Source organism: Pteropus medius, unplaced genomic scaffold (genome assembly GCF_902729225.1).
Source record: "Pteropus medius unplaced genomic scaffold, Ma_sr-lr_union100, whole genome shotgun sequence".
NCBI classification, from domain to species: Eukaryota; Metazoa; Chordata; class Mammalia; order Chiroptera; family Pteropodidae; genus Pteropus; species Pteropus medius.
Window position 1 is genome coordinate 125,809 of NW_024348304.1, and position 27,992 is coordinate 153,800.

General features: G+C 54.4%; 1 protein-coding gene and 1 long non-coding RNA gene across 2 annotated transcripts in view; one reads left to right on the forward strand and one right to left on the reverse strand.

Annotated features, from left to right (window-relative positions):
• SYNPO2 (synaptopodin 2) overlaps nt 1-27,992 on the forward strand; it is a 133,146-nt gene that overhangs the window by 45,599 nt on the left and 59,555 nt on the right. The window lies entirely within an intron of this gene.
• Nucleotides 9,410-12,030, reverse strand: LOC120616204 (uncharacterized). The gene is made up of 2 exons (XR_005656520.1): nt 11,891-12,030; nt 9,410-10,083 (listed from the first exon to the last, which is right to left on the reverse strand). It is a non-coding gene; the product is annotated as an uncharacterized LOC120616204 (long non-coding RNA).

Consider the following 27,992-nt stretch of genomic DNA (forward strand, 5'->3'; position numbering starts at 1 on the left):
ACAGCATTTTTTTCTAAATATAAATTTTGTTATATCGATGAATTAAGAAAAATATATTTTTGTTTGGTTTAAATGTGAGGGTTTTTTTTTTTCCCCAAATCAAGTAAAGTTTCATCTGTCTTAGCACATGACATAAGACTCTAAAGAGAGCAGGACATCTCTGTGTCCCTTGTGTTAGCCGATGGCTCTTCACCAGAGACAGTTTCGCCCTACAGGAGACATTCAGCAGTATCTGGAGACATTTCTGGTTGTCACACCTGGCATTAATGGGTAGGGGCCGGGGATGCCACTAAACACCCTACAACACGCTGGACAGCCCCCACGGCAGACGGCGGTCCATCCAGAAGTTCAGTAGTGCCGATGTTGGGAGACCTGCTGTCAGAGAATGAAGTGACAAGTTTACCTGAAAGACCCCACACCACCAGCCGTGTCCCCCAGCGCCTCCACGGAGCAGTCACAAGCTAACTCGCCGGTATGTTAGAGGCAAAGACAGCAGCCGCTAGGGGCGTAGTCCTTTCCGGAGGGGGACACACGAGAGCCACACGCGCGGGCTTCCGTCTTGGAGCCGATGCGAAGCGGACCGAGGCAGCGGCAACACCGAGCTCCGGACTTAAGCCGAACAGTGCAGTTGTAGGCTTTGCAGCTGGCAGGTCACGTAAGTGCAGTGCGGGCTGGGAGGACAGCCACGCAGAGCTCGTAACTCCAAGACCGAAGTTGTCCTCTGAGGCCAACACGCTGCCCTTGATCGGAGCGACCCTGTCACACGTTTGGAACTGTCTTCAGAAGACGGGTCATGTTCTTATGAATAACATCAGGGGTTGCAAACATTGCCCTCTAAGGCAGGAATTTAATTCTAGGGGGGAAAAAAAAAATCAAGACTTTTGGACCTAATGTATGGTGAATAAGGAAAATCACTCATGTTCCTAATACCACATCCATAAAATTGAGACAGGCTATAAATTAAATAAACCCAACTTTAAGGCAGTTCTGAAAGGGGTCTTAGAAATGCTTTGAGCTAAGTCAACATCATTGGAGTAAGTGTGCGGCCTCTGAGGAGGCATATTTTCGGGAGAAATGCTCATATTGAGGTGTGGGTGTTAGCAAAACGTCACTGGAAACTCATACTGCTTTCAGCGCCACCAATATGTGTGCAAGGAGCACCAAGTTTGTGCGCAACCAAATTTCACTAACCTGAGAACATTCGGGGCAGGCATTACAGTGCTTTTCATATGTAAAAGATTAATTTTTTTCTCCCTGTTTTATTGAGATATAATTAGCACATAACAATGGATTGATTTAAGATGTACAAGATAATAATTTGATATTTGTATATAGTGCAGACAATGAACACAATAAGTTTAGTTAACGTCCTTCATCTCGTATAGTTACAATTTTTCTTCTTGCGGTGAGAATTTTTAAAAGATGTACTACTCTCTTGGCAACTTTGAAACATATAATACGCAACACAGTATCGTTACCTATATAGTGACCATGATGTAGCCTCGGACCTTATCAGTCTTGGGAGTGGGAGTTTTCGCTCTCTGGCCACCTTCGCTCAAAGTTCCATGACATACCGACTTGAGAACTAGAATGCTACACATGTGGATTCAAAAGAGTCAACAATTCGCCCTCAAAAGTTTCTCTCATAAAAGTTATTTGGCCGAATAGTTTAACGCTTTTTTAAAAACGCTGTTAGGAAAATACCTGAAAAGAACACGATGTGTCATTGCAGGGCCTTGGAGATAAAGGCCTGTTGGGATCACGTGGTCCTCTACCAAGGGAACCAGAGGCAGAGCGAAAGCAAAGAAAGGGGCTGGGGAGACCCAGGAAGCAGTTTCCACCCAGAAAATGCCATTAGTAGGTCCAGAGCCACCAACTTAAACATATGTATTCGCTGTTCTGTCTGGGATCTGACTTTGAAGGTAGAGAAGCAAGGTGGGGCATCAGGCAGAAACAGCACTTTCTTGCCCAGCGAGGACTCGGGGTGGGCCGTTTGGGGAGCTCCAGTGCTCTGTGGAGTGCAGCTGGCGGACGATCAGGAGCGGTCACGGACTTTCTTGTTCTTTGTGACCCAGTTTCAGAATGTGCCGCCCGGCAAGGAGTGCGGGGCTCACGCGTCCTCACGGGGGCTGTCAGCCCTGCGTTAGCCTCTGCTTCCCTCCGCGAGCCCTAGTCATTCGCTCTGTTGCGTTCAAACTGTAAATTAAAGGAGCCGTTGGTTATTCCTTTTATGTTCTTGGAACTTTATCAGAATTGGTACGTTTTGTGTTCTCATTAGTAGTGTTGAGTATTGTACGATCCTAGAAAGTTACACCGAAGGATGTTAGTCCCCTTATCTTTTCACCAACATTTCAAAGCCATCATCAGGTTATTTAGCATGGTCTCTTTTCTAAAAGTCTTGTATGAAGTGCTATGAGTGCTTTAAGAATGAAATAAATGAAAGGCGTTCTATATCTCTGTGAAAATCAGTGTGATTAAAACTTGTAGGCTAAGACTTTCGGGTCAAGCACGTTGAGTTGACCCATTTTTTTCCATCGAATTGATTAGTGGTCTTGCTTTTGTGAAGTTATAGTTAAAAATTTAGACCAAATACTCTTCTTAATCTCTGTGTTCTATCAAGATGAATTTTTGTTGGTGTTTCAGGTTTTACTGGAGACGACATTTGTGCTTGGCTTCTAGTCAGTTTAATTCATCTTTAAGCAAATGGACTGAATTTTACAAACTTCGAGTCTCTGATGATAAACTTCTCTGTCATCTCTGGATCATCTCTTTTACAGCCAGATGGGACAATGGTTTACATCAGACACGATGTATATTTGAGCAATAAGGTCATAAGCACAGTTACATTACCTTTTATGGGCAGTGAGACATGTAATGTGCCGCAGCCTGCCACAGCGCGTTGCTTTAAAGCCTGGATTCCCACGCGATATTTTTTGTACGCGTGTTCGTGTCAACAATCTGAGCCTTATTTAAAGCAGCATGGCATGTCCCCTTGAAGTAGGGGAGGAGGGTGACCTTCAGGTCCAGTCCTCTTACGTTTGATTAAAGCCACCTGAAGTAAGCTTATTGCCTTCAAGTCCGCCCTTCATCCTCTGTCACCGTCAGCTTCCTCCCCCTTCCTGGAGGGGGGCCCAGTGCCACCCCGTTGAGGCCTGGCCTGGCAGAGGTCATCACACCTCCACTTCACCTGGTCTGTTCCTGGTTAAAAGGCGATTTTGAACTCTATGGAAAATTTAAACAGCTTAAGGGGATGGAGCCAGTTGTTAACCCCAGCACGCAGAACGTGTTTGGACCGGTAGGAAGTGCTTTGTGGCATTGTGTGTGCACGTAATTGCAGAAGGACAGTGCAGATCAGGAGCCGATGTGACTTAAGGAATAGCCAGAGACTGGACGCCATTATCACCGTAGTCTAAATCACTTTTAGTGTAACGTCACCCTAGTTTGGGGATCTGTTTGTATTTCCAGAAAAACATAAAGAATTTTAAATGTCCGTAATAGTCCAGAAGGAAACATCTTTGGTCAGTTAACTCTGTAAGCAAGAGAAAAAAACTTCTTTTCCTCCTGCAGAGTTTGTTTAAAGAGAGGTTCAAAGTGGTTGGTTTAGAGCTTTGCCTCGTTGAATATTTTCAACGGTGGTTTCTGAAAGATGGAATTTTTAAATTACATGAGTACGACCCAGCCTGTTGAGGTCTTGGTTCATAGGAACAGAGTTGAGAACAAATGAATCAAGCACAGGATAAAAATCAGCAGCGGGAATGGAAGATGGACTTTCCTAAGGAGGAAGAGCAGCGGGTGGGATGCGGGATGCGGGATGCGGGATGCGGGATGCGGGATGCGGGAGAGCCGCGCTTTACCACAGGGATTCTCGAACGCGAGTCACAGCGGCTTGTTAGACACAGGTCTGGCGCCCATCCCCGGAGCTGCTGATTTCAGCAGGTCTGGGATCCGGTCTGGCATTCTGCATTTCTCGTCAGTTCTAAGGCCCAGGAACCATGCTGTGACAACCACTCTTCTACTAAATAGGGCCCCCCTGAGTTACGAGCGCAACCTGGGTGCTCCCCCGCCAACGCCCTAAGCCCCGGCGATGCCCCTCTGCGGACCCCAAAATGAAGCACTGTGTTCCTGGGACCGTGATCCTTGCCCACATCCTCTTTTTATTCTAGAAGTGTTTTCTGCACTGCAGCCACCTCTAACTATCCACGGCAAACCCATATACACACGTGTAAAAGGTTTTAGTACCGTGTGGAAGACTCGATCGTGTCACTTTACAGCAAAGGTAAATGACAAACCCACCGGCCATGTCACATCTCTCAGTTGGCTTGTCACGGGCTTGACGCACTGAGTAAGCACTTAGACTTGCTCCCCTCTGGGCAGCTGGGGAGGATCCTCCTTGTTCTAACCCGCTGGAGAATTTTAAAATAGCAAAGCCCGGGGCCCACCGCAGACACGTGGCACAGACTCCCTGAATGGCGTGCGGCCAGCCCGAGGACCCTGGGTAGCCCTCGCCATGGATTCTTGCTGGTTCTCAGCAGGGTGACTGCACCCCCAGGGCTGAAAATTAGTTCTTGGGGGCAAAACATATCTTAGCTACCTTCATGGTTGGTGGGCCTGCATGGGGCACGCGCACAGCCAGGCGTGGCGTGTGTCTGTAGCATCTGCACCGCACGGGGACCGGGCCGTGAGGACGAAGGCTCCCCAGGAAGTGATTGTGAGAAAGGGAGGACCCTGCCCAGGCGCGGGCGACTGTGGTGGTTTTCAGTGACCCCGCTTCTCTCTGAAGCGCGGTGCACATCCAGCTGAGTGCCCTTCCGGGTTTGGCAGGGGAGAGCGGCACTTTACATTCTAGTGCCTGTTGATCACCCAGCTCTGTGCTTTCACACACATTATTGAGTTAATCCTCATTACCCTGAATTTTTCTTAAAAATTCTAGAAAATTATAATTTCATTAATTTGTGCTAGTACAGCTTTGGAGTATAACTTGCTACAATAAAAACGCTATATGAAAATGTCTGTGGTGCATAGATTGCTATTTGCAAGGGTCCAGGTTTCTTTTAAAATGTGCTCAGTGTTTTCTCTTTACTCAGATATGGTGAAGCCAATAGATGAGGAGAGGCCGTTATTGAAAAGATAGTTTTTGCTCACAGTTCCCGAGAGGAGGGGACACGCTGCCACACTGTGAAGGGCCACACGGGAGAGCCAGGGTTGGCCAGGAGCCGGAGGGACAGAGGGACGAGCACGGGCGGAAGCCTCGATGTGGTTTTCAGGGGAAGGAGTGAGCAAGGCAAGGTGGGCAGGCTCAGGACTGGCCTGGGCCGTGCGAGGAATTTCAGATGGCTCTGAGCTGTGGCGAGGTCCCCGGCTGTCTGGTGTCTGGCCCTGAGGTGGTCAGGGCAGAGGCAAGGTGCCTCCTGGAGTGCCGGGCGGAGGAGGCAGCTAGGGGCATGGACGCAGGATCGGTTGGTTTGCGGGTCACAGGTATGCTCACAGGCCAAGCGAGTCATTTGCCGTCTTCAGGAATTTGCAGCTCTGGAAGAGGCAGACCCTCCCATCAAGGAGGCCCCAGATGTTGGAGCACCACGAGCACAGAAAATAAGAAAATACAGCGAATGTAGTTAAGTGTCATTAATACAAATTTTGTCCGAGAAAGTCAGAGCCATAAACTCCCCTGGTTGCGGAAAAGGAAAAAGTATTCAAATGTTGTGAATTCACTGTAACCAGGCACTGTCAAGTCTGCTCTGTTTCTGCGCAAGCAAAGAATTTTAACCAAGTATAGATTCAAGTCTTCACGCAATTATATGCAAAAATCAAGACAAAGCACATGCCCTACGTTGCTGCAGGTGGCAAGAGGGCATTCTCTTTCATGGCTGAGTCATGTTCCATTGTATATAGGCACCACCTTTTCTTCATCCATTCGTCTGTCGATGGGCACCCAGGTGGCCTCCATATTTGACTATTTTAAATAATGCTGCAGTGAACATATGGATGCACATGTCCCTTCGAAGTAGTGTTTTGGGTTTCTTTGGATAAACACCCAGAAGTGGGATTACTGGGTCCTTCTCTGTCTCTTTTTACAGCCTTTGTTTTAAAATCCGTTCCGTCTGGTATGAGTGTTGCTACCGCAGATTTTTTTTTCATTTCCATTTCCATGAAATGCCTTTTCCATCCCTTTACTTTCAGTAATAAATGTTATTTCTCCACTTCCTCAGACTGGTTATTTGACCAGCAAGTGTCCCTCCAGATACAGATATGTGTCTGTTTGCTGCATGTGTATGAACACGCTGAGCAGCATGTAAGGAGGAATAATAGCCAGCACCTACAAAGCGCTTACGGGGTGGCGCCCGGCACTGCAAGGCACATCGCTCACGGCGAGCCCGTGAGGGGAGTGTAACATCATCCTCGCTTTTACAGATGAGGAAACTTGAGGAGCGACGAATGTGTTGCCCGCGATCACTCCAGTGTGGGTGATGGCGTGAACCCCGACAGCCTGGCTCCAGACCTCCCGTTCTCTACACCGTGCCACACCGCCTCTGTCCCCAGAGAAGGTGCACACAGTGGGGGGCTTGACTGTTCGCACGCAGGGAGCCGAATGACACGTCATCCCCGCAGTGTGCAGTGTCCTGCCATACCGCATCCTGGGATACACTCGCCGGGCCAGTCCTGGCTGCAGGTGTGGAGGGGGCGCTCCCCCGACCTGTTCTCCCGTGGCGCTTCTTGGGAAGAGAATCGAGCTGAGTCTTTCCACGTGCAAGAATTGGACGAGGGAAGCAGCGAGTAGAAGGCATTCTGGCAGGGGAAGAACCTGAGCCAACATGAGAGCTCACGGTGCACAAGGCTGAATCACAGGGGAGCAGGAGGAGGCCCCGTCGGCCCAGAGCTACCGGGCCACGTGGGGAAAGTAGGAGCTGCGCTTAGGATGGCGGTCACTTCCCGGCGTCACAGAGTGTGACAGTCAGGCGAAGACCTTCGACTTCGTCTCCCGGGTAAAGCAGAGCTGTCTCCCGAGGTCAAGAACACGAGCGGGAAAAGGAAAGAGTGTGGGTGGTCAATCCGGCAGCTGTGTGCGAGGCCGGGGTCTGTCAGCTGACTTGCTGTGCATCGGGGCGCGTCCCGCAGCCCTCGACCCTCGGTGTGGACTGTGTGGGAATGCGAGCTTGGGAGTCACATCCGGATTCCAGCCCCGCTCCTCCGTGTGTCAGAACTGTGACTTGGAAAGCCATTTAGCCCCCTGGACTGGACTTTGTCATCTGCGAAGATGGCAATAATGGCCCTCTACCAAACATTATTCTTAAACGCTGCTCGTGGGACTCGGTGAACGCAGGCCAGCTCCTCTGATTGTTATTTTATTTAAGGAGGTCTCATGGGAAGAACGGCGACCATCCTAGCTGCTTATGAGGACAGAGTAGCGTCAGAAAGTCTCAGCTTCCTTTGACTACGCGATGAAATGACTTGCACCTTTAAGCGCCTTCAGAGACCTTACACATCTGATACTCACGTGCGTTATCCTAATAAGAGCCTGTGAATGAGCCGGAGCGTTCACTACTCCTGTTTTGCAGACGGTGAGGGAGGGAGGGCCTCAGAGGGGCGAGGACTTGTTTCGGTCGCACAGCGAGGTCACGGAGCCTGGACTGGAACCCATGGCTGCTCCTTCCGGTCAGAGCCCGACGGGAAAAGCCAAGAATAGCTGCCGCTTTTCTTGCCAATACGGCCCCCCCCCCGCCCCCCGCCGGTTCTGTAGCGAACTCAGTGCAGAGATGAGCGAGTTCTCTAGTCCCATCAAAGAGCTGCTTGTTGAACTTTCGACTTTTGGCAAGCTGCGCCCCGTTTCTTAGCCTCAGCCACTCCTGACGCTCTTTCTGCTTTAACTTTTATTTTTCAAGGCACTTTTCAGTTCACTGTTAGCATTCTTGAACAGTAGGCATTGTTTTCAACCTTTTCGCATCTCAAAAATATACGTGGTTTATTATGTTTCCATCAGTCCACATTACCCATCCAAATACTTAACTCAGAACATTGGTTCGGGTACGCGTGCGTGTGTGTGTATGGGGGTACGCACGTATGTGTGTGCGCGTGTAGGGGTACGCACGTGTGTGTGTGGGCGGGTGGGGGGAGGGAATTGGTTAACGCCAGCAAAGTGCGAGTGATATTTAATCTCAAACGTTTTGAGATGTGTCGTATTACTTTAAATCCTCCAATTTTAAGTTATACTTAAATGTGCTTTTCCTCAACTTTCTACACCAAGCTAATTAATGGACTGGTCCGTTATTTACTATATGTCGTACTTGCTTGAGAGGCCTAAAGCCCCAACCAGCAGGACTGTTTTTTTGTTCACATCTTAGGACTTGTGACAGGAAGGAGTCGGGGTAGGAATAGAGGAGAGGGGGTCATAAGCACAAGACTGCAATTTCTAACCCCTCTCCCGGGGTGGAGATGAGGGTTCCCAATACCTCTGCCCTAAGATTTGTTTTGTTAATTAAATTTATTAGGGTGACATTGGTTAATAAAATGATATGTTTCAGCTATACAATTCTGTAATATCATCTGTGCGTGGCATTGTGTGTTCACCACCCAACGTCACATCTTCCGTCACCATATATTTGACCCCATTTATCTTTTTCTGCCTCACAGTTGTCTTTGTGAGTTTGTGTGTGTTTGTTTGTTTGTATTGTTTGTTTGTTGTTTCAGTTTTATATCCCACATATGAGCAAAATCACAGAGTTCTCGACTTTTTCCATCTGACTTATTTTGTTTAGTGTGATAATCTCAAGACCCATCCATGTTGTCGTAAAGGGCAGTTTTTCACCTTTCCTAGGGATGAGGGATATTCCACCGTACGTATGTGCCACAGCTTTATGCAGCCATCTGTCATCCAAGGGCACTCTGCATGTTTCCATGTCTTGGCCCCGTGAATCGTGCTGCAGTGAACATCAGGGTGCGTATATCTTTACGGATAAGTGTTCTCAAACTTCTGGGGTAGATACCCAGAAGAGGGGTTGCTGTGTCGTTCGGTAGTCCTGTTGATAATAGCCGTTCTGACAGGCGTGAGGTGGTATCTCACTGTGGTTTTGATTTGCGTTTCCCAAATAGCTAGTAAAGTCGAGTGTCCTTAAATACATCTGTTGGCCGTTTGTGTGTCTTCTCGGGAGAAGTGGCTACAACTTGTCCACAGTCGCGTGTCTTGGGGGACACTATGTAACACCCTCTGCACCTCCTCGCGCGGTCTCCAGTCATCTCAGGGAACAGACGGCTTCAGTCCTCGTTTTCCTTCAAGCTGACTTTGTTGGAAGTAAAGTTGAAATTTCCTCTCAAACTGCTCCCCCTAGAGTGTTTGAAGGTTACGCCCTAGAGTGCCCGGACAGCCACTAAGGGAGCGACACCCGAAAAAAAAATCAAAACCAAAATCACCAGTGTGCCTGTATTCTGCGATCAGACATTTAATTTCACTTTGATTTAAAATGCATTTCTCCCAGGTATTGATGTTTGTGTTGCAAGACATATGACGCTTTGACCCTCCATGATATGTTTCTATTTAAAGGATTTCGGGATATGCGTGTTCATCTGTAGGTAAAGCTGACATATGTTGACTATAAAGTTGTTGTGGGTAACACATAATCTATTATTTTTATGAAAAGACAGGGAGTATATTTTCCCCAGGAGCGAAGAATTAATTGCGTCACCAAGGTATGTTTCCCGTGGCCACAGCACGGCGTCAGAGGAAGCCGGCGCCTCGAATCCTCATTCTCCAGTCCTTCAGTTCGGTGGCCAGGCAGAGGCTGGCACCCTAACTTGAACTCTGGAAGTCTGCTGCAAGTCCTATTTGCTAAATAGGTTTCAAATGTTAGCCCTCTGTGGCTTGAGAGTGAAGAATGAAAACGCGAGTGATGGTTACTGTTGTCGTCACATGGGGTCAAACAAAACCCTCTCCCTCTCCGTGCGCTCACCTAAAGCACGAAGGAGCGGGCGTTACCCCTGAGCCTCTCCAGCGACGCCGAGGCAGCCTGATGGCACAGACGATGCGCTTCTTCAGATCGCGGCAAACGTTCATTTTCACTCAAGGAGCATCTCGGAAACTTCTCTGGGACAAGTCTAGTGTAAAGAAACAGGAGAGATACGAAAGAAACAGGAGCCCGGGCAGCCCTCTCTCTGGCCACCTGTGCCCGCCGCCGTCCGGCCTCTCTGTCCTCGCCCTTCCCTCTCTTCCGACTTCGGTCTGTTGGGGTCCCCAGTGCACTATCCTGGAGCGTTGGGGGAGGGGCCTTTTCTCTTCTCTCCTCTCTCTCTCTAAGCATCGTGGGCCGGATGGTGCCCCAAAGAGGTTAAGGAATTGAGATGAAGAGATCGTCGGGATTATTCAGACGGGCGCTAGGCCCAGTGACAGATGTCCTCAGAAGAGAAGCACAGGGGCAATTCGACACACAGGACTGGAGGAGGCAGTGTGACCCCAGAGGCAGCACTTGAAGCCATGCGGCCAGAGGCCACAGCCGAGGATCACTGCAGCCACCGCAGCCAGGGGAGGCGAGGAGCAGGCCCCCGAGTCCCCAGAGGGCGCAGCCCCACAGACAACTTGGATTTTGGGCTTCTGGCCTCCAGACTGTGAGAGAACAAGTTTCCATTGTGTTCAGCCCCCCGTCCGAAGTCACCTAATGGGGGAGGGGAACCTAATGCATGGGGTGACCCCTCTGCCCTTCGTCTGCAGAGTCCACGCATGGATTCAGGCCTCCAGCCCTGACCCCTCCTCAGAGGCCACGTTCACACACGTGACTGCCCTCGTGTGTCGGATAGACACCCCACACCTGGCACGGCTAACGAGAGCCGTCCAGCGCCGGGCTCCCGGGTCTGTCCCCGGGTCTCCCCATCCGTGCCTGGCACCACCTCAGGCACTGGACACGGGCCCAGCTGCGGTCGGCTCCTGTGAAGAACTAGGTGTCATGCCTGATGCTCACCTGCCCCCCGACACCCCACGCCTGATGCCTGGGTGGACCCCCTTGGCGGCCGCCTTCCGAAGCCCTCCCTGCCTCTGCTCTTGTGTGTGTCCGCACTGCCAGCCTGGGCGTCCTACAGCGTGACTCAGATCTCTCCACGCTCTGCCCCGAGCATCCTGACTGCCTCCCGACTGCCTCCCTTATGCTTCTCACCTGAGCCCGCAAGGCGGTCCTTGGCTGGAGGCTCCTTTGCCTCCGCCCCCAAGGACAGTTGGCGATTTCCGGAGACACGTTTTGGTGGTCACTGAGAAAGAGCCAGCCGGCATCTGGTGGCAGAGCCCAGAAACGCTGCCGGGCACCCTGCCCCGCACAGAGCAGCCCCCACGGCACAGAGTCGCCTGGCCCCGGATGTCAGGGTGCCTGGCGGCCACCCTCGGATGCCTCACGCCCTCTGCACCTCCTCAAGTCCGTCACGCCGGTCCCCGCCCCAGAGCATCTCGGCGTGCTCGCCCTTCGGGTTGGAGCATCCTCTTCCTGGATCTCTGCACCTCTGTGTCTGCACTGCCCAGGTGTCAATCCAGATTCCGCCTCCTCAGAGAACACGTCCCCGTCCAGGGCTGTCCCCGCCGGCCTGCCCAGCCGCTCTGTCCCATCAGCCTACGTTCACCTTCGGTTGGTACTTGATGTTACATGTTTGTGTGTTTATTGTTGGCTTTTTCCCTCTGAAACCGTGAGTGCCTCTAAGATCTTGGCCGTTCACGGCCGCCGTCAGCCCCCAGAGCGGTGAATCGAGTCACTCGTGAAACGTTTGGTGCCGAAGGCGAAGCAGCGGCTCCCCGGGACGGCGGGCGTCTGTCCAGCCCGTGTCGGCGTCTGGCAGCGTCGCTCTGGGTGCTGCTTCCGCGAACGTGTTCGCTGCACTGACAGAAGGAGAAGTCAGGACCTTGGTCCTAGAAAAGATGTCACTTTACCTTTGAACCTGTTGTTCTGCGGACAGGACTGGCTTTCAGGCGGGAGGGGTCTGGTGACCACGTGGTGGTGGGTTGGGCAGCAGTGGGCGGGGCCCGGGGTGCAAGGAGCCCACTGAGGGGTTGCTTTGCCCTGGGAGGACCTGCTGCTAGGAGAGGAGGAGGAAGAGGGGTCGTCAGGGAAACAGAGAAAAGCTGGTTAGAGAAGTGCCAGGAAAACACCACCAACCCGTCTCTGAAGCCCAAGGCGTGGACTGATAGGAGATGCCCCTTTCAAAGGAAGCGCTGTTAGTAGAGTTTTAGAATGTTTTGTGCTTTTGTGTTGGGGGTACATGTCCTTTCCAATCATCAGCGAAGAGCTCGACGTTTTCTGGTGAGACAAAAATCAGTATAGCTCTAAAGAAGTACCTACAAACGGAGAAGGCCATGCAATATCCAGTTCTTCCTTTCTAAAAATTCAACCCCACCATGAAATTTCCATGGCCGTACAGGGTTCCTGGGTAACCCTCCGATCCCTCATCTTTCTGTTTTACTTATTAGGAAAAGCTTTGATCATTTCTAAAAGGTCAAACTTGTTGGAAATAGAAGTTATTTTCTTCCCTTTCATCCTGTGTTGAGTGGTTGAGAACTCAGCTGGCTGAATTGGCAAAATTAAGAACTGGCAAAAGCTTCCATCTGCCCCAAACTGACCCAGTCCTGTGTCCATGTTTGGAAATGGTTTCTTGAGCTTATCCACATTTTGTTGGCAGGTCACATCTCTGGAGAATGACAGGCACTTTTCTCCCTACTACCCGTAGCCATGATCCTGGCCTTGAGGAATGCAAACCGTCTGTGATGTCCAGGGTCTGAGGGCGTCTAAACTGAGGGGCAGGTGAAATGGTGGGTGCAGCATCGCGTGAGAACCACCCGTGTCACAGCCACACACAACCGAGCTGGCCTCGTGGTGGTGGCTTTTGCCCCATCACATGAAGAGAGAAGGAAAGGAGAGGACATTTTTGAAAGTAGGGTAGAGGATGAGAGACAAGCATACGTGAGAACGAATCCGTGGCTGTGTTAGTCTGAGAGAAGCACTCACGGCGCCCTCGGCGAGGGAGCGCCTCCCTGCGCCAGAGCCGGCGACTCTCCGCCGGGCACTGTGGGCAGCGCCCGCCCCGTGAGGCCCTGGCAGCGAGCGTGCAGACAGGAGATTCTGTCTTATTTAAGCGCGTTTTCATCTAGCAAAAACTACACCTTAACCCTATCTGTAATGTCAGAGGAGGGGTAATCCCGTTTACGGGCACAGTCGTACAGGCCACCAGACGGAAAACCATGGCGCCCGACTCACGGATCCGCAGTATCAGTAATTGCTGTTTCAATGCCTAATACGTGTGCAATAACAAGGAAAACTCACAACATTTGGATCTTCATGTATTTAGGCCTGGTACCAAAATTTTTTTAAGTTTTGCATCTTTAACTTTTTTGTAAACATCCGATTTTACTTCTTTCTGTCAATTGATCGAATACACAGGGACATGGGGATCAACTAACTTTTTAAAATTAGCGTTCTGAAATGTGGCGATTTATTCGTTGTCTGTAGAGCCTTTATTGCAGAGATGCACCCCAGGTCCCGTGACCTAACAGCTTACGTTAGCGTTTTGCATAAAGGTCAGGAAACCTGTTATTCATTTCTAAGCAAGATGAAGCCTCTAGGCAAACTCACAGCAACATAGCGGCCAGGACGTCCTGGGTACCTCCTGGCCCTGAAATGTGAATGCTTCTAATGTCCTGCTGGCCGGGACACATGCTGTCCCCAGGATGGGAGATGGAAGTGCAGCCTTTGCATGAGGGGGGACCACCCAAGAAGGCCACCCCCCAGGCTTTTGGCTCCACCCAACCTAAAGCTGGAGTCCCGAGCAGGTGCCAAGGAGGGTCCTGTCAGGGCTACGGGGCAGGTCAGCGGTGAGGACGCCTTCGAGTGCCGTGTGTCAGGGTTCCACTCCGACTCTCCCTTCGGTCCCTCCCTCCGTCCCTCTCCGTCTCGGTCTCTGTCTCTACCTCTCTCTCTTCCTTCTACCCTGTCTCCCATGTGGCTTTTTTCATTGATCGTAGGCAGTTCTTAATGCAGATCTGTGACAAAGCCGATCACCCCTTCGTTCGACGCAGTTTCTGTCGTCCGGTGGACACCACGGTAGATACGGGAGCGCTCACGCATGCGAAAACCCCCGCCTTCCAGGAACTCAGTCGGAAGGGTCGCAGACCGGGGACCTCAGCTGCGGCGCGATGCATAGCGTGCCCGGGTGTGAGCCGGGACCACCTGGCCCCTTGAGGCCTGGAGCGTTGGCGACGCAGGGCTCCCGTTCCGTGTCCGTTGGCAGGCCGAGGCGCGCCCCGCGTCGCCGTCCTGCTGGCGGGCAGCTCCGCTCCCACTTCCCGCCCCCGCCGTCCCCGGCGTCTGGTAGCTGTTCCTTTATCTCTGTCCTCACATAAACTCCAGCTTGGGGCACGGCTCCTTCTCCCCATTCTCTCCCACACCCCCGCGGCCTCTCTTCCTCCCACACGAAGCAATCATGAAAACAACTGATCGTATGTTTCGAAAGTTGAGCTGAGAGTTTTGGGGTCATGGGAGAGAGAGCTCAGCAATAAACTTCCAACGACAGAGGGCGCTTTCCTGCTAGGAGTCTCTGGCCCCCCATCCGCGGGCCGCTCACGGCGGCTTCGCCCACAGACGCCCAGACTTCTCCTCTCTGGGGCGCTCTCCCCCTCCGTTCTGTTAGGATAATGCCGTTCTTTTCTCGGAGGTCAGATCCAGGCCCGTTCTGTTTGTCCCTAAACCCCACGGGGCTCAGGCCAGGGGCCTTGGCATTGTGGAGTCCACGCTGGTCCCTCTGTTCACACGTTTGTTCAGCCACGTTTGCTGGATGTCTGCCAGGTGCCAGGTGCTGTTCCGGGTGCTGGGGACAAAACCGTACCAGATGGGACAGGTGCCGTCCTAAGGGACGTACGCCGCAGGGGTAGACAGCGACAGGCCCTGGGGTGGGCTCCAGATCCGGGAAGCCAGGTCTGACAGAGGGATAGGCGGAGGAATGTGGGTGCGACAGACTGAGGGACTCCTCCGCCATTCCCTGGGGCGGCCGGCATGACGGAGAACAGGGAAGTGTGGTTGGTTTGAGAAGTCACCGTCTTCCCTCCAGCTCCCCAAGCCCCGCGCTCCAGCAGGTGAGGCGTGCGGTCTCCAGGGAGGGAAGAGGCAGCGTCCCGCCCTTTTCAGTTCCTGGGTGGTCAGCAGCTAGGCCAGGCTGTTGGGATCGTGTGCTGGGGCACAGCTCGCTCCTACCCAGGTCCTGGGGGTGCGGGCGGGGGCCGATTCTCTGCAGTCGTGTCTGGAGAAGGGAAGCCAGCGTGGGGGGCTGGAGGGTTTGGTCACAGTCGTAAAGGGCTGTGGGGGATTCGGACTGGACCCAGAGCTGCTATTGGTTCACATGGAGCATTATGTGAAACTAAAAAAAAATACCACCGCTTCTTTGGGACGAAGCAACCCAAAGCCAGGGTGCAGGGCCCGCCCCGCTCCCCTTGTGCGGCCTGGACGAATGGTGACCCCGCTCGTCCCGGGAGTGTAGGCTCTACCGATGTGGGCCAAGGAGACGGACGGGGTCTCATAGTACCTGAATCCGCCCGGGGCTTGTAGCGCAGCGGTCCCCAAGCCGTTTGGCACCAGGGACCGGTGCTCCTGTGGGAATCTGACGCCTGATGGTCTGAGGTGGGGCTGAGATGCTGGCGCCAGCGTGGGGAGCGGCTGCGGACACGGAGCTTCGCTTGCTTGGGCCGGTTCCTAACAGGACACGGGCCCCGGTACCGGTCCGCAGCCCGGGGGTCAGGCCCCTGTGGTAGAGGACAGCCTCCCCCACGCGCTCGCAACGGTGAGCGAGCGAAACGGCCGCGTTCGAGGAGCTTCACCATAGGCACGTCCTTCCCTCCCTCCTATCCAGTTACTTAAAAAGCAAAAGCAAACACTAATGGTGACAGTGGTCGACCTCGCTCCGCCTGCTCAGTAAGGTCCAGGCGTGCGGGGACTCCCGGGGGCTAAGTCTGAACCCTGACCCGACCCTGTCCCCTCGGCAGGTACGACTGTTGGGCCGGGCCTCGGGCCTGTCGTCACCGCCACTCGGCGCGTGCTGCCCATCTCCTCCCCATCTCTCCTTCCTCACCCCTCCCTTCTGTCCGGCCCCCCTCTCTCCTCTCCAGGGGACAGCCTTACGGAGGGGCCCTGTCACTACGCTGAGCCGCCCTGTCCTCCGCAGTGACCCTTCGCTCTGACACCTCCGAGGCCGGGCTCCAAACAGACGGCTCCTCCCTGTTGTGCAGGGTGAGCCCAGGAGCCTGGGTTCTGGGACTCCCGCTGTGGTTTCCGGACCAGCCTGGCGCGCCCCAGCCTAATCCTTGATGGGCGGGGGCACATTTCAGGCGCGAGAAAAGAAACTCAGCCGAGGCTCTGTGGCTTCCCTGGCTGGCCCGGCTGAAGGCCCACGGGGACGCCCCCCCGACAACGCGCGTTTCTGCAGAACCACTTCCCGCTGGGGAACAGGCTTCCCGAACAGAGCCTGGTATTCTCTGTACAGACAGGTCCGCGTTTTCCCCTGTGGTTTTCACACACCTCTGGATGATGCCCTGAGCCATTAACCATCGTCTCAAGAAGTCGTAAGACGCCAGCATTTAACTGACCTGAGACACGGGGGTTTCTTGGGGACAGGTCCCCCTTGGCTTGGCTGTGAGAAGAAGACCCTTCTACCGAAAGGGTGGTCCGGCCCGTGCACCTCCAGCCTCGGCCATAGCGTGGCGTGACGTGGGCCCACGGCTAATCCACAGATGTCCGATTCGGGTGAGAAGCCTAACGTCTGACCCGCCGTCTTCCGAAGAAGGTCACCGGTTCCGAGGGCGCGGGGCGCGCTCCCTCGGAGAGTCTGCTCTGGGCGTCCTCAGCCGGGGCGGCGGGAGGAGCGCAGACTCGGCAGCAGCAGGCGGGCCGAGGCCGAGCTGCCGGTGGAAATGAGAGGGGGCGCGTGTTCTTTGAGAGGGAAGACGTTGCCTCGGGTCAGGAGGGTGTCACTGGAGGCCCCTGGCCTTGCTAAGGCGGGCAGAGCTCGTGTGTTCCAGACCCAGCAGCCAAGTCCACAGGGAGATCGTCTCAGGGAAGCCGCGAGGGCCAGCTGTGCCCCGGCTTCGCCACCGAGCTGACTTCCCTCCCAGATGTCGTGGTTTTCCTGTGCGCCATCAAACCGTCCCGTGTTGACGTTCCTAAGTCAGTAGGAAAAGTGAGTGACGTTTTCCAGATCGAAGCCCAGGCTTCAGAAGCTCCCAGCTAAGACAGCATCTTGGCCAGGAGCAGCGCCATTTGGTGAGATACCTCGGCAGGCCGCAGGGCTGGGGCTCGCCCAGCAAGAAGGGGGCCGGCCCGCTGGGTGTGCTGAGCTGAGGAGACCAGCTCCTCGACCTGAGTCCTGGGGTTTGCTTCGAGGGGTGACGAGGATCGACTTCCGAAAAACGCGAAACCTGAATTTGCTGTCGGTAGAGAACATTTAAAAATTTCGAATGTACGAGGTCACTGGCTTTATTTTCTCCTCCCTGTGGGGGCGTTCCTTTCAAAGTCAGAAACGAATTTCGCAAAACAAGATCCGACTGGTTTTGAACACTACTGTATTCCCAAGAGGGCATTCCCGGACCTCTGAACCCTGCGGGGGACGTCGGCGGCCGGAAGTCTGCCTGCTCAGTCCTGTGGGATGAGGCGTGGGAGACGGAACTCCACACGAGAGGAGGGAGGAGGCCGCGGTCCTGGCCTTGGCCTCCGCCCAGGCAAGAGAACCCAGCACCTTTCCAGGTCGCGCAGAGAGAGGGCCCGGGGCATTAGCTGACCTCAAGGACCCCTGGCAGCCCTTCGCTCCATGCTGACAGAGACAGCCTGGTCTCTGGAAGGTTCCCTCTGGCTTAGTGTCTCCTGCACCGCGTGGGCAAGCTCGGGAGCAGGGGCACTCTGTAGTGCCCTGCAAAACATCGTTCTGTTACAGTAACCTGAACTCTAAGTCCCTGAAATGCTAGGTAGACATTTCATTGTACTTTGTAAACAGTTTATATGGCTCTGAAAATGCATCTGAGACTAAAAATGTATTGTCCTTCAAACCACTTACACGTGCGGTGTTTAAAATGGAAAATGCAGTTGGGAGGAAGGAAACCGTTCTCTCCAGGTCATGATAAAAAGTTGACATGATCCATCAGCAGCGCTGCCACTGCCCTCTGCTGCCCAAAGGGGGCCCTGGCCTGGGGCGCCTCATCCTGCGTCTGGAGGGGAAGGCCAGCCTTTCATCCACCACGGTCGCCGTGGACGCTCACTGGCGGGTGGAGGCCAGTGTAACAGCGACCCGCTCGGAAAGTCCCAGCAGTCAAGTCTCCCGGGCCCGAAGCCAAAGGAGCATGTGTCCTCGCGATTCGAGATTTTCTGCCGTCTTCGAGGTTTTATGAAGTTCTGAGAGTTCTTTCTACAGAATCACTAATCTATGGAAGTAATTGTTTATTTAGAGGTTGATTACAGGTTGTCACTTTTTTTTTGGTAAAATATCAGTTATTTTTTAAAGCATGACAAACTCGTAGAAATGGCAACAAAACTGATCTTGGGTGAGACCCTTCTTGGAAGGCAGAGTAGAGCGGAATGAAGCAGCCTTGTGGAAAAGTCCCGGACTTCACACTAGGTACCGGGTGCTCAGCGTGCGGGCGAGATGGGGGGCTTTCGCCCACTTGAAATTCACAACATCGGGGGCCATTTCTGTCCATTCTCTCCGGGGCTTCTCTTCAACACTGATGACAATTAATGACCATCGTTAGGCCCCCCTGGGGATGTGCTTGTCACCCGTATGCATTGTTCACCCAGCAAAAGCAGCTCGTGAACTCTGGTTCACTGAATTGTGAATCACCAACAGACTTCATGCACTTAGCAGCTAGATGTCAACGTGCACTGTGTACCAGGCACAAACTCCTAGGAATCACCTGCACTTACGCCCCAAGGTGCTCACAGTTCAGTGGGAGCAAATGCCGGTAAGCCGATGCTTTCCCGAGAAATTCCCAGGGGTTGTGCTCCGGTCACGCCAGCCAGCAGCCCAGCCGCTTGGCTGTTTCTGGTCAGGACCCACGACAGCCCCAGGGACCGATTCTGCCCCTCGCTGCTCAGTACACCGAGGAACACAGGAAGAGGCTCTGCTTCCCTCTGTTTTATTAACTGTGTGCCTTTTTGTAACTGGATTCCTGTCTGGGATAGGAAGCATGCGTCGACCCTAACCACCCCCCGCTCTCTGATCACAGATGTGCTGGTGAGTAATAGACGAATACACTGCCCTGTGCAGACCGCCTCGCCTTGTGTTAGAACCTGGAGGGAGGGGTCCTGGGAGAAAACTGGCTTGCGCTATCCAGTTACTGCCCACACAGAGGGCTGCAGCATCGGGGCGGGGCTCGGTGGATGGTTCTGAGACTGCATGAGCAAGGGAGTTTATTTGGTTACCAAGAGCATGTTTTGAAAACAAGGATTACACGGGGCCTTCGCTTGAAGTCCCCGAATGCCACGTAAAGCGTGCACAGGAAGCTGTTGCTCAGTGTTAAATGCGTTGATGGTTTCTGATTTCGTTATGGTCGAGCACACACTTAGTTATGTTTGCTTCAGAAAGTTTCTGGGATTCGGTCATTGAAGTGACACTGTGTGGCGTGCGGCTGGCGACCTTGTTTGCCCATCTGTGTGTATGAGGTGTGAAGGGAAACCCCAAGCTTCTTGAGAATCTTAGCCAAGCCCAGCCTGCCTCCACTGACCACCTCTGTGTGGAAACAGGCCTTCTGCTTGGGCATCTCCCTGTCCCCATCCTGTGGCCGGTGGTTCTCCAGCTAGTTGTGTAGCGGAAACCCGTTGAGGACTGTCACCTCTGACTGCCCATCGACAGTCACCGAAAATCTACGTGATGGGAGCCTGTCTGCACGAAGGAATATTCCAAGAATCATTTCGATGTGATGAGCCTGCTCTGAAATCGTAGGGCGATGATTAATCATCTTCTCCCTCTTTTGATTTCTGGACCAATTAAGAAATAGGCCAGAGTTAGACAGATGGGGCAAAAGCTAAGAAGCCTCCTTCATGGCTGGGAGAGCAGGTAGGGCGGGGACTCCCTCCAGGCCCCGTGGTGGGGAGTGCGGGCTCCGCCCCCGTCAGTGAGTGAGTGGACAGAGCAGCCGGTCAGTAATGTGACCTTCGCCTCTCTCGGGGGAGCTCAGGGGACCTTTCCTTTGTCTAGGCCCCTGAGGGCCTGTGCCACCTGCCAGCACGGCCCTCCCAGAGCTGGCGGAAAGCTGGCCCGGGGTGGGGACGGAGCACTTCCTGGGGCCCGCGAGGGGTCCCCTCAGGGCCATTTCCTCTTCCTCCTCGCCCTTCGCTTAAAATACAACAGGCCACTCGACGCGGAGCTGGGGAGGCCCGACCTCCGGGGCTGCGCGGTGCCTGGGGCCAGCCGTTTGGGCTCAGGTAGGTGACTGTAAACGCCAGCTGCTGTTCAGTAACGTGCCCCAATCAATCGGCAGATACTCGCTGTGGTCCTTTTAAGCAGAAAGGGAAGAAAACCGCAAAGCAAACCCATGACTCAGGAACAGGGAGCCAGACCTGCTGATGGCCCGCCTCTCAGGCCCCTGCTGTTCCCGCAAGGGTGGCACTCAGACACCCGCCAGCCTTTGAGGTCTGAACTTCAAGTTATCACTGTCCTCACAGTGGGGGTGGGCTGGACCGTGTGACTTGGACCTGAAGCTGAAGTAGCACTGCCTTGTCTTCCAGGAATCCACATTTATTCAGTTAAAGCTCACGGCCTCTCACTCCCCGCTCACAGGTGGGGGAGCCGGCCCGGGGGACAGAGGCCTCGCTGGGCCTCCAGGAGGCGTGCGCTTCCTTCCCGCATATTGAAGCACAAGCAGCTTGCTAGTCACTAGTCGAGGCCAGTAAGAAAGGACCGGCCGTGACCACTGTTTAAAGTCAGTAACCACAGTCCTTGGAAGAAATCGTGGCCCAGTGTCTTTGGGGCTCTCCACCCATCAGATCAGCGACTCTTCCCACAGGAGAAGTGGCGGGGGGGACACCCAGAGCGTTGTCCTGTCCTGTCTCTGGGGAGAGAGGAACTTCCTCTTTTGAGAAAGTACAAAAAGTGGGGAGATATGGTCTCCCCAGCCCCCAACCACTGCACAGGGAGACCTCAGCGTGCAGCCCTGCGACCTTCGGATGGCGCTCTGTGCACGCCCAGGCCGTAGTGCACCTCTACGCGTACAGCTCCACTCGCTCTCCAGGGACTCGTGATGTAGGACTCATCTCACTTCTGACGGGGCCTCATCGGGACAGAAGAGAGAGAGAGACGGAGCAGAATTCATTCGCCACACGCGTGGCAGTCTGAGCCCGCAGGCAAAATCGGATCCCCTTCTGGTCCCCGTTAGGGAAAATAAAACCTGTGATGTATGTTTTTCTTCCCCTCCCCCTCCGACAATGCAGGAACGAATTCGCCGGAAGAAAGGAACTCGAGAATGGCAAGTCTGCCTCTCGGGGGCTGACTCAGCTCCCTCATCCCCGCTGGCCTCCTCTGGGACCGCTGTCAGGTTTGACAGGTGCCGCGGGTGGGAACGTTCTGCCCAGGGCCTGACAATGTGAGTCACAGGCCTCTGGGTTTGCGTCCTGGCCGTCCCCTGGCCCAGCCCCGCGACCCCCGTGCTCACTGAGACCCCCGCGAGGCTGGCTGGCTCTCCTCGCCGAGCACTGTGTAACGCCTCTCCTTTGACCATCAGGGATGAATTGGACACGTGGGATCAGGAACGATGTTCTGTGCCGGCCGCCCGCCCTGCCGGCCGCCCGGCCTCCCCCCACGCACCCCTCTCTGCAGGCCACGGAGCAGAGGAAAACATCTGAGCTTTTGAGTGAAACGGTCAAGGGTCTGAATTTCTCTTCTAGCATTTGTCAGTCACGCGACCACGGGTAAATCACTGAAAAGGCCTCATGCTTTTATTGTGCGGCAGGTGTCATCAGGATGGAGGAAAGAGACCCATGTTCCGACAGAGATCTTAGAGAACACGGTACCGCCAACACCACACTTGTCCCTGCGCTTCAGAAAGTGTTCCCATGTCATAGGCAGGCCCGTTTCTTCAGCGACCTGGTCACGAGTAGTAGGCACACCCACCGGAGCGTGCGCACGCGCGCGCACACACACTCACACAGAGTCCTCACGCACAGGTCGGCCTCTGCGGGGGGAGTCGCTTATGCCTTTGGGAAGGCCACAGCACGGTGCTGATGATAACTGGGTAGTTTATTACTGTGAGGAGTGAGGGTGGGTTCATCCCGGGGCCTGTTGGGTTTGGCCAACCGCCATAAAAATGTCCCTTCATCAGATGTGGATACGTGTCCTGCCAAGTACTTTCCACTTCTTCAGCTTCGTGTTTTTCCTTGGAAATTTAATCCACATGTGCTGAGCTGGTTACTGACCTCGGAGTGCTGCTGGGCAGACGCCAGTTCACATCTAGGTTCCCTCCTCACCAAAGAACCTGTCGTAAAGATCCACATGTTTTGCTTCCTGCCTTTTGATTTGCAAATCACGATTTTGAATTTTAATTAGGATCAGAGCGAAAAGAAGCCTAGTCTGGTCCCAAAGTTATAGGAAAGTTAATTACACTGGTGGCCTCGACCGTCCAGGCTAAAAGAACCGCAACGAGATAAGCGATCTGTCATCACTCAGAACAGTTTTGAAAAGTGTAAATTCCGTATTGACCTGTTGTAAGATTCCTCTTTCTTCTCAGAAAGAAAAGGCAGGTGTTAATGTCCCCACTTTCTAGCCGAAGGCACTGACTTAGAAACAACCAAAGCTTGCTTTTCTTGGTCACATGAGATACATTTTGGAAAGGAGAGTTGAAAATGAGAGTTAAACACAACCGAGACTCTAATTCAGATAGCCATTTAATTCGATCTGGGAAAAGAGGCATTTCGACAGCACCTTAGCGGTCGAGCGCGTCCTGGTGCCGAGGGACTCGGCCGCAGCCACGGCGCCCGCGGCTCCTGCGTGGGGCGAGCTGGGAGATGCTCACACAGGCGCCGTGGCATCGGCTCCGGCAGTGCGTCTTCAGCATCCGAGTTATGCAGCCGGTTTTCTTATACATGAATCTCCGGCTCATCCGTAACTCCCTTGGCCATCCAGACCCAGAACACCGTGTAAGGCTGTGGGCTTCCGGCCTGACTGGGTTCGAGCTCCCTTACGGCTCCTCGTCCACAGCCGCGGCGCCTGTCCCCACGTCCTCCCCGGTGGGTCTGCGTGGCCCTGAGCTCTCATTTACTTTCTCATCTGCTTTCAACACATCCGTCTGCTCGAATCCGCTGGTAACTTTCTCAGACACGATTGGCGTTGTTACTGAAACGTTTGGAAAGAGGGCTGGCACTGTAGGGTCTTTTCCCCAACATTGTAATTTTCTTTCCAGCACCTTAATTCCGAATCTGCAGTTGTTCCTGATTTCTGCTTCTCTATAATGCAGTCTCTCACTGAGTCTGTAGTTTTTGCTTAAAATCGTGTCTGTTATCTCCTCCCTCTGGGTTATTAGGGATAAACTCTAAGCCGCTCTCATCGTGTTTGCGCAGCTTTCATGGCCTCCCAGCTTCTCCATCTCCAGCCCGTGCTCGTCCATCCTGCACACCGCGTAATCTCGCCAGGCTGCTTGAGAACCAATAGCCATTCCTCATCACTGTTGGGTCAGATCCAAGCGTCTCATCCTGGCATTTAGAACTGTTTTTAATGTCGCTCTACCCCGTTAATCCGCCTTACTGTGAACGGCCTGCCACACACACCCTCCCACCCCCACGAGGTCAAGCTCTGCCCTTCTCAAGAGCACCTGTGCTGGTTCCCATCACTCCTCTGCCAGACTGACATGGACGCCTCACCAAGGGCAGGGCTGGCGGAGCTGGACAAACACCCACTCATAGGATGACCAATAATTCGGGAGACAGATTCCCAAATACTAGAAGGAAGATAAGTCTCACGAGAAGACTAGAGTTTGGGAAAATTGTGGGATCAGGAAGTCGGGGGTGGTCTGGGCAAGCAGTTCCTTTCAGAAAGCCAAACTTCTAGAGAGGAATAGACTGGTACAGGAATGACAGCTATTCTGAGGAATCTGGGGACAAAGACGAATAGTCCCTGGGACAGCTGCTGGTGGCGGCGGGACAGTGGCGGCATGCAGGTGGACGCCACGAGTAGGACCTCCATCCCGGGGCCGAGACAGTGTGGCATGGACGAGAAAAGTCTCTCGTCTTAGACGCGCTGGGTGACGGTGCAGTTGGTCAAGGGCAGGACTGAGCCTCAGAGTGACACAGGCTGGGATATAGTTACAGGACGGTTCTTCAGAATGAGGCAGAAGCCTAATTGTCCAAACCGGGTCAGCTGTCAGAGCCAGGCAGCATCAAGCGACCCCGTCCTGTGCCCACGAAACACCGGGCTGTTGACGTATGTTCTGGGGCCTAGAGGGAAAAGCCTTTAGACGTGTGTGACCACTGTGTGACCACGTGTCAGGTCCTTACTTGTTGCTGAGCTTTAACTTCTTCGTATGTAAGAATGGGGGCGATATAGTAAATGTTTTATGGGTTTGGCATGACGATAAAATAAAGCACTCGCTGTGGACCTTGCCGTTTAGTAAGAGGCTCCCCGCTTCTGCGTCCTCGCTGCCCAAGGAGAGGGTTGAGCTTAGTGCCTGAGGGGGTGCTAAGCCTGTGGCTGGGCCGCAGCCATCCTGCCGGAGGTGGAGAGGAGGCGGGAAGGCAGGCACGGCCGGCCTCCTGGCTGGGGTGTCACCCTCCTGCCTCCTCCCTCGCCTCATCTCCATCCCGAATGCCACCCTGCTCGACACAGCGCCCCCTCGCCGCGGCGCGAGCACCTGCTCTTCTTTCGGGATTTCCCCGTGCTTTCGGCCCCTTCTGAGCAGACATCTTGCTCACTGGTGCTCGACCATGTGCAGTAGTAGCAGTCCCAGCTCTGACGTCCCCCAAGTAACCCCAAGGCTCCTGGCACCGCCCGTGGTAACTCTGCGATGACATAACTTCCACTCGGGATTTCTGCAAAGCCGGTGCGAGGTGCCGAGTCACGAGCCACGGGCGCGAAGCAGCGAGCAGGGCCCTCATAGCCCAGCACAGGGCTGAGGAGGCCAGGCTGTCGTGGCCTGAGTACTTCACGGGGAGTCATGTGCTAGCGTGGCGCGGGAGGGCTGGAAGGCTCTGCCACCCCCGGAGGAATTACTTGAGAACGCCAGCGGCCTGCAGCCCTGAAACGTACTGATCCCTAGTTGCCTCTTGTTTATTAGCCGGATTTGCCCAACTAAACTGCAAGCCCCACTGCGAGTGAGCCCCTCGCCCCTCCCCGCAAAGCGGCCTTCACAGCAGGCATCGAACCTGCGCTTGTCAACCAAATCGGTGACCACATCTCGTTACCACTTTAAGTTTTGGAATTCCGGACAGTCGTTTTCGCCAATTGTCTAACGACATCTAAAATAAAAAAGTGACATTTTTTCCTAACAGCATAACAATGGAAGTAAGACACGCAAGAATTGGGTCTAATCCTCCCTTTTGACAAGAAAAGCATGAATGTGCAGGGAAACTTCGGCTGTCCGTCATCTTTGTCACCAGTTGGCTTATGAATAATCAGGGCAGTTAGTAGCACCTTGTTCTGTTTACGGGTTCTGTACCATTTTATGGAAAGATTTTGGCCTTAGAAGTATATGCAGTTTAACGTAAGAAAGAAAAAGAGCTTCTTCATAAGTGTCGCCGTCGCACCGTTCAGAGCTTCTGCCCCATCCCAGGAGGACACAGCTAGAGAGGGAGGCGAGCCAGACCGTCGGATCCGGTGGCTTCCAAACCCCGGTTTAGGAAGAGGATCAGAGGTGCCTGGTCTCCCAGGGAGGGCGGGAGAAGGGACCTGCACCGCGGTAGGCTGCACGGCACGCGTCACACGGCATGCATTGGTGTGTCAGCCACTGCTCCGGGCCCAGCGTCACCATTCGCAGATGAGGAACTGGAGCCCAGAGAGGTCCGTGGCACAGCTGGCTCTAGAGCCCTGGGCCGGAGCACAGTGTCCTCTCCAGGGCTGCCCTCACTGCCCCCAGTGGCCCCTGATGAAGGACAGGTTTCTGCTCATTGGACCAGCCCAGTTCATCTAGACAGCAGTGCTCCGTGATGAAATCTTACTGTCGAAGGAGATTCGTGATGAACTGAAATCATGGAAAGTACCAGAAACAATGTGACAAGCCACAGGGACAGCACGGCCCGTGTTCGTAGCCAACTCACCTCCCCCCGGCACCCCCCGCAGCCTGGCTCTGAGCCCTGAGCAGCCCAGCAGCCTCCAGTGCTGCCCTTTGGGGCAGGGCCTCCCTCCTACACAGGAAGCAGACCAGAGGCCTCAGGGGGCAGGTGGGGGCTGGTTGGAGCAGCTCCACCTCCAGTCAGGGCACCAGCCATCCCAGTCAGAACCACGTCTCCCGCAAGCCTGTGATCACTGTCCTATTGACTGCCCCTTTGAGAGCTTTGGCCACAGGAAGGGTCAGATGTTTTCCCCTGAGGCACTGTTTGCAGATAGCCATGAGTGCTCAGCTGGGCAACATGACATCTGCGTCCCGGGAGGGGCCACCCGAGCAGCTGAGGGTTGGCCCTAAGGGCCTGGGGGAGCGGGCGCGGCCCTGGCCAGGGGCACGCAGCCGGTCACCCTGCACGCCCCAGAGAGGCCTGTGGTGTGACTCTTCTCTCATTCGCGCTGTTCCTTTGCAGGGGATGTCGGGAAATAAAACCCCTTTTTCCTCCTGCCCCGCAACTTGGCTCATTCTAACTTTCCTAGGTCAGGTGTTAACGGCTTAAGTCGCGCAGGTCTGGGCGGAAACCCAGAAAAAAGCTGGCTCTTCTTCGTCTTGGCCGCTGGAGGGCAGCACAGCCTAAGGAGCGGGTGCAGGACCAGCCGCGGGCCCAGGGCACCCTGCGGTGCGGCTGCCTTGCCCGCCTCTGCCAGGCCGGGAGTAGGCGGTAAAGAGTGAGGAACCTCTCCCGGGAGTCCCCGCCAATTTAAGGAAGAAGCAACGAATGTTCAACTTGAAATGTACTCACGCCGTTTTCTGATATAACGCTTACTTGGGGCAGGAAGGAGAGAGTTTTAAACTACTAAAGGGCTATCAGAAAAAACGGTCTGGGACAGTATAGAAACGAGAAAGTTGAACTAAAACGTATCCTGTGATTAATCTGGGAACGAAATCATGGGTGTTCCTGAGTCTTCCTGCGCCTCTTGGGGACACAGAGTTCTTCACAACAGACGTGTCCCCATTCTGACCTCTGTTAGCCCGAGCGGGAGAGCTGCCCGTCTGCCTCGCCGCCTCCCTGCCTGTTCTGGGAGCACAGCTCGGAGGAGCGAGAGGAGCTAGGGAAGAGGCTGAGGGGGAGGGGGAGGCCGGCCCTCTGTCCGGGGACCAGATCCCCAGGGCAGTGTCTGCACCGGCTCACGTCACAGGGAGGTGGCCTGACGCTGCTCGGCCGGCCCCCCACAGTACACGTCCGCTTTCGCAGGATGCTAATAAACAAGGCGCCGTTGGTCAGCCTCGTGCGGGAGAGACGTCTGAGTTCTTGGCCAACACCGCCTGCGTGGCAGAGACCAGCGGCCTCCCGGAAGCCCGTCTGCAAGGCGTTCCCCATCCCTTCCGCTGCGTCTGTCCGTGGGCCACAGAAAGACGCCACGGCCCTCGAGCACATTCCCAGAGGCCACCGCCCGCCGCGGCTGTGACGGGGAGGCCGAGGCGGAGCTGGGAGCCGATGGGAGCAGCCCGAGTCCCGCCCAGCTGGGCCTTCCGTGCCTCTCCAAAACCCCTTCTTCCTTCTCAGCTCGGCATCTGTCAAATCCCTTTTCGTATTTTTTGCGAACTTCCAAAAGCAAACTCACTCCCCTGGAGCACGGGGCGACCTCGGCGAGCGGGCTGGGATGGCCGAGGTGGGCGGCGTGGACTCGCCTTCCTCCTTCGTTTCCGATTCCCCGGACTCCCCTGCCATCTCCCCCGGGATCCTGTCCCATCAGACCCCCCT